Source organism: Hippoglossus hippoglossus, chromosome 10 (assembly GCF_009819705.1).
Source record: "Hippoglossus hippoglossus isolate fHipHip1 chromosome 10, fHipHip1.pri, whole genome shotgun sequence".
In the NCBI taxonomy this organism is placed as follows: Eukaryota; Metazoa; Chordata; class Actinopteri; order Pleuronectiformes; family Pleuronectidae; genus Hippoglossus; species Hippoglossus hippoglossus.
Genome location: NC_047160.1, coordinates 11,292,770 through 11,298,930, shown reverse-complemented (window position 1 = coordinate 11,298,930; position 6,161 = coordinate 11,292,770).

The following is a 6,161-nucleotide window of genomic DNA, read 5'->3' as shown; positions in this document are numbered from 1 at the left end:
TCTTTGCGCCCTGAGCCGCGTCTCTGCGCAACTCTCATTAAAAAACCACCTGACTGGAAGTGGAGTCGTGGAGAGTCGAGACAGGCGGGATAGTGCAGCCTACCTTGTTTTAATTTGAAGCTTCACAGCAGCAGCCATTCATAACTTGCTTCAGTTTCTCACTGAGCTCAACTGACGAGCCTCCCGTGCGCATAGAAATGGCGCCTTCATGTGTCCAGCTGAGACTCTTACAAAGAGTGAAACACACACACACAAGAACAAATGGTTCATATTTTACCACTGATATAAATTGTGTATTAGTGTTGTTACATAAAAGTCCTCAATGGGCCAAGTGGAACGTCTTAAAACATAAACAACTGTCTTTTAAATTCTGATGAAGAAGAAACACATTCGAGGATTTCCACTATATAATGTTCTAATTTCTATAAGGACATTTTTTTCAATTGAGCCAGCTGCTGTAGTCTCACCCTGAAGACATCTTCTTGACATTATGGATACAACTAAGTATTATGTCTACTATTGATTAATCTGTATATTTTTTCAGATTAACAGATTAACATTATGATCTGTAATCACGCCCCTCACATCTTTCCATATCCCAGACAGCTTCAAATGTCTTGTTTTAACCGAGCAACAATCCCAAAACCCAAAGTTATGACATCTCCAATTGTGTGCTTCCATTGAGTTGCTCTGGTCACATACGTTATATTATATATTCTACAGTGTCGTGGTTAGGGTCAGCATAGCTCTGTGTTTTCACATGTGAAATTTACATATAGCGTTTCAATTATAATCCAAAGAGATGTTCTATAGCTGTCATTTTGTTTATTTGCCATGGCTGCATGAACAGTACGTGTCTGCTGACCACTGTTCAACAACTAATCTCATCAAACCCATCACAAAGAAATGGAATTGAGGCTTTACACTTTACAATTGAACAATAAACCCTCAACTAAAAAATAAGATAAATCGAAAACACAAATAGAACCAAATGTTCATATTGGCAGATTCTTCTTCAGTAGAGTGTGGTTATATTTAAACACACACACACACACACACACACACACACACACACACACACACACACACACACACACACACACACACACACACACACACACACACACACACACACACACACACACACACACACACACACACACACACACACACACAATACTGAAAAGAGCTGCAGAGCAACCTCACCAAAACAAACAAATGCACAGCTTCTGTTGTAATCATGGTCTGATTTAAAGTTAATGAAATCATTTAAACACATATTTAAAGTGAGGCTCATGAGATGGTGCTTTTTAAAGTCCATAATGAAGACTGGGGTGAGAGCCTTACCTCCCTGGATTTAGTATCTCGTGGCAAATGAAGAAACAAACTTCAACAAGTGAGAGTGGAACAGATTTTGGACTCAAATGTTGGAGAGAATCCAGTTGTTTTTGACCAGCTTTTGAAGAACAGTCATGTTTATGTTTCACTGGAAAATTTTTCCATAAACCTCTTCACACCCAAAGGCTGAGCTGTGTGGATGTAGAAGAGAGAGGGTTAAGTTGTCGTCCTGACTGAACAGGGCCAAAAAACCCCCGAGTATATTTGTACTTATTCATAGTGAAGAGCGTTTTTTGAAGGTTTGAAGTACTGCCTCGTGGTCGTATGCCTAGGCCAAACCATGGTTGCAGGGAATATCATCACAATCTCCCCTTCTGTTCCTGAGTTATGGTATTGATTCAGACAACCTTTGACCTTTGGGTTATATAATGGAATTTCTTCATCATTTTGTCCAACTCATTCATCGGGTGGGGGAAAAACCCACCGACCTTTCCCTTTGAACGCCAAAGTTCAAGTCAGTTCATCGTCGAGCGAACTTTTCGACCAGATCTTTGAAGAAATTCCCTCGGGTATATACGTTCAAGAGAAGAGTTGTGTCTGTCCCCCTCCTGACCACATGGCACCTGTGATATTCAGCCAAAGAGGGAGATGATGAGACCCTCCTCTTGTCTGTGCTACAGTGTCGACGTGGTTTACAGAAAACATCCTGAAATTACTAATGTGGATTCATGTCATATTCACACACAAGCAGTAATTTCAGACTGGGCTGTCAGTCAATGTTATCTGAAAAAGCATGAACCACAATCCTCCCTCTCACATACCTCCTCCTTAACAGTCCCTTTAAATCCAGTGAAGCTGCACCAAATCTCACACATAGGCGTCGGTTGTCTGTGCCTGATTTTTCTCATTAAGAGCCATGAATAATTCCCTCGTAAAACTGTGAAATGTTCAAAAACACCCGTTCTTCCAATGTTTAAGAAAGTCAAAAAAATGATTTCCTGGATCACTGCCAAAATTGTATGGGTTCTTTCAAGTTCAAACCACTTCCTCCAATCACATGTCCTGGAACTGTGTTCTGTTGTACTTGTGTAATGTTGCTTACAAACAAACAAACTAACTAACTAACCTACCAACAAACTGTGTAACATGAAATGGTCCTTTGTAATGATGAATATAAAGGGCATGTGTCCTGGCTCCTCTCATTAAGAAAAAATAAAACACTAATAAACAAATAAACACAACCTGCTCAGCACCAACCAGCACAGACAGAGACAACGAATACACAGTAAATATTTGTGTGTTAATTATTGGACTTACATTCATATAGTAGCCAGAAACCAAACGGTTGGTTCACTTCCCACTTCCTACTTAAATCCTACTTCCTGTCCAGTCACAGGAAGGCGGGACTTAACCTCTCTACCTATCAGACCACACCTGAACACCCTGCAAGGTCTCTCCCTTTGCGGGCAGCAGCGTCTTATGTTATATTTCCTGAAGTTGATTGTACATAATATACGTATATGCATAAAGTTATTGATATTGGTTTTATCTATGTTGTTTTGTTCAGTGGTAAAATAATTGGTTTTATTAGGAGTGACCCTGCTGCCTTCATTTATCTTTAAGCCAGTAAATCGTCTGTAACAGTCGACTACCAAAGATAGACAAACTCTCTCATAGACTGTAAATAAATATGGCAGACTCGTCTCCACTTAGTGGGACTAAGTGCAGAAATTACAGCAACAGCGATTTGGGTATGGAGTCATGGTGGCGAGGTCCCGCAGATACACCCACTCAACCAATCACCAGTCAGACTCAGCTGTCAATCATGACGTTTCACCTCATTCTTTAATGCATCGAATAACTAATTAAAACCAAACTGAAAAAAAGGAATATTGAAGAAAAAAACATCAGTGTGATAAGAACTAACTAAAATGACAGAAATCATCTTTAAAGTAAAAAAAAATGTCACCTGTATTTTGTCACCCCTCTGCTAACATGCATGAGGTGGGGTTTATGACCTATACTGCAGCCAGCCACCAGGAGGCAATCGCGATGCTTTGGCTTCACTTTTGGTGAGCAGTCTGCGATAAGAGGAAATGAGATAACTCACTGTAGACCAACATGTCCCTCAGGGTGGTGCAGAGAGTTTGTGAAGGAGCCTTTGTTGTGGAGCTGCTACAACAAGACAAAGTAAAAATTGTTCCAAAGTCAGTCTTTTTCAATTTGACAACCGAAACCAGAAATATGAAAATTTCACTCACAGTGTGCATTGATACTCATAGTGCATGTGACATACAATACCATAGCATATGTACATCAGTAGAAAATCAATATCATAGAGATTATCTCTATTTCTCATTTCTGTTTTACCAATTGTGCTTAACTAGTGCAGTGCCTGTTCTTGACCTGCTTGTTTTTAATGGGCTGTTTGTTTTGGCCTGTGGTGATGCTGGTTGCAGTTTGGTTGATTGTACGCAGAACCGGAGAAATTGCTGTCGTGAACATGCTGACGTCGTGAACACGCTGTCCTCGTGCACATGCTGTCGTCATGAACATGCTGTTGTCGTGAACATGCTGTTGTCGTAATCACGCTGTTGTCGTGAACGCACTGTCGTGAACATACTGTTGTCGTGCACTTGCTGTTGTCGTGCACTTGCCGTTGTCGTGATCATAATCTTCACTTGCTTTGATGAATCCCAGCTGCTGCCACAGAGCACTGGTCACCCATTTATTCAAAGTATATTAATATTGAACGTATCATGTATCCAAATTGCATCAAATTTGAAAATGCATTTCCTTGGGCCCTGAACAATACACGTGCAAAATGTGAATCCGATAAAATGAAGACAGACAGACGGATGGATGGACAGAGATTTCTGGAAGTGACTTGTTCCAGACACACAGAGCAGAGAGCAAATTGTACCTCTATAGCATAATTCTAACCAGAACTCTTCCTATGTTATTTAAACTGTCACACAGGGTTATTGATACACTTATTCCAGGGACAGAGGCACTGATGAAAAACTATTCAGCCTCATAAAAGCCTGAGACTCTCCCAACAAACATGTGGAAGGAAGCTTGGCTGCGTTTGGCTTCATCCTTGATCTACGATGCTGATGGCTTGTCTTGTTCCAGAGCCCGTCTGTCATTTCATGTTTAACATTTGACATTTGAAATTTTTGATGTAGCAGAACTTAGTAGATAATTAAACAGGCTTTATTATCTAATGTCTTTATTTTCCAACAAGTATGTGACGTGTGTGTGTGTGTGTGTGTGTGTGTGTGTGTGTGTGTGTGTGTGTGTGTGTGTGTGTGTGTGTGTGTGTGTGTGTGTGTGTGTGTGTGTGTGTGTGTGTGTGTGTGTGTGTGTGTATTTATATATAACCACACTACTAAATAAGATCTGCCAATGTGAGCCTTCGGTGAGAAATCGGTATCTGCAGAATAAACAATGCAGAAAAGATGTACATTTATGTGAAAAGAGGTTTTGTGTGTGTGTGTGTGTGTGTGTGTGTGTGTGTGTGTGTGTGTGTGTCTGTCTGTGTGTTTGTCTGTGTGTGTCTGTGTGTGTGTGAGACGGCTGTACCTATTTAACCAGCACCATCAAGCATGAAGACGCCTGCAGCAAAGTCTAGTCAAAGCACATGACACATTTAAAAGAAATCTAACCACACTTTCTTTTGTGGTCTGACATGTCTCAGCAGCTCACGTCAGCGTGTGTTATAATAAACTTCAATCTCTTTTATTCTACCGAAAGAGGGGAAGGAAATCTCTGTCCTCTGTCCTGATGGAACAGGAAATTCAATATCCTCCGACAGAGGCTCCACTTTACCCAGCCTGATGCCTCTTTATTGCAGCATCATGAGTTTGTCTCTGCAGGGAGAAAATAAAAGCCGCCTGGTTCTCGGGTTAAATGAAATGTGATTGTGATGGAGAAACCTTGTGTTTTCATTCGCTGGATGTCCGTATGAGTTTTCCTCAAGGCTGCGGTTTATTGGATCGTAAAAAAAAATACCTAAATTGAAGCTCCTTAAAGATATAAGTAGTGTTTGGCTCGTTTCACTATATGAGGATATTTTCTAATGTGAAGTTGACTTTGTCCATAAAATGCGTGATTTCTGCTTTTCCGTTTAAAAAAATAAATAAAAAATTGGAGTTAAATTCCACATTACAATAACAAGGCACTTCAAATGACACTGTGGACACAACACACTGTTTGATGACCTCCACTAGAGAGTTTATGTTTTGTCTCATTGACTGTTATTTGGCAGGATTATGTAATAACTATTCGACAGATTTACGCAAACCTTGGTGGAAGGTTGTGGTATACTGTAGGTCAGGAGAGAACAGATCCATATCAAGGGGCGGATACAGGAATTCATATAATAATAATATAATAATAATAATAATATAATAATTCGTGGATCTTGAATAAAAAAATCACGCACATTTATGGGAATGCTATTTATGAGTGTGTGGAAACTTGGTGCAGATCCAAGTACAAATCCTGAATCTAAATATGGTTCCATGAGGGGACTGTTGGGCCTGGACGGAGGTTGCTTCATTATTTCAAGGTAAATGTCTCCTGCTACTCCTGCGGAATGAGTCTCTCAATAACTGTGAAATTTCATTTTGCACAAACACTGTGTCTGTGTGATATGTTGTTACAAATTCAACTTGTGACAAACCCCTACCCTACAGCTGAGGCGTCTACACTGAGTATCTCGGCAGGACACTGGCTGTTTGTTTATGGCTTTCTGCCTTATCAGTGCCTTTAGCGTTATCCTAGGAGCAGACAGGGAGCTGTTATTTACTACCTGAGTG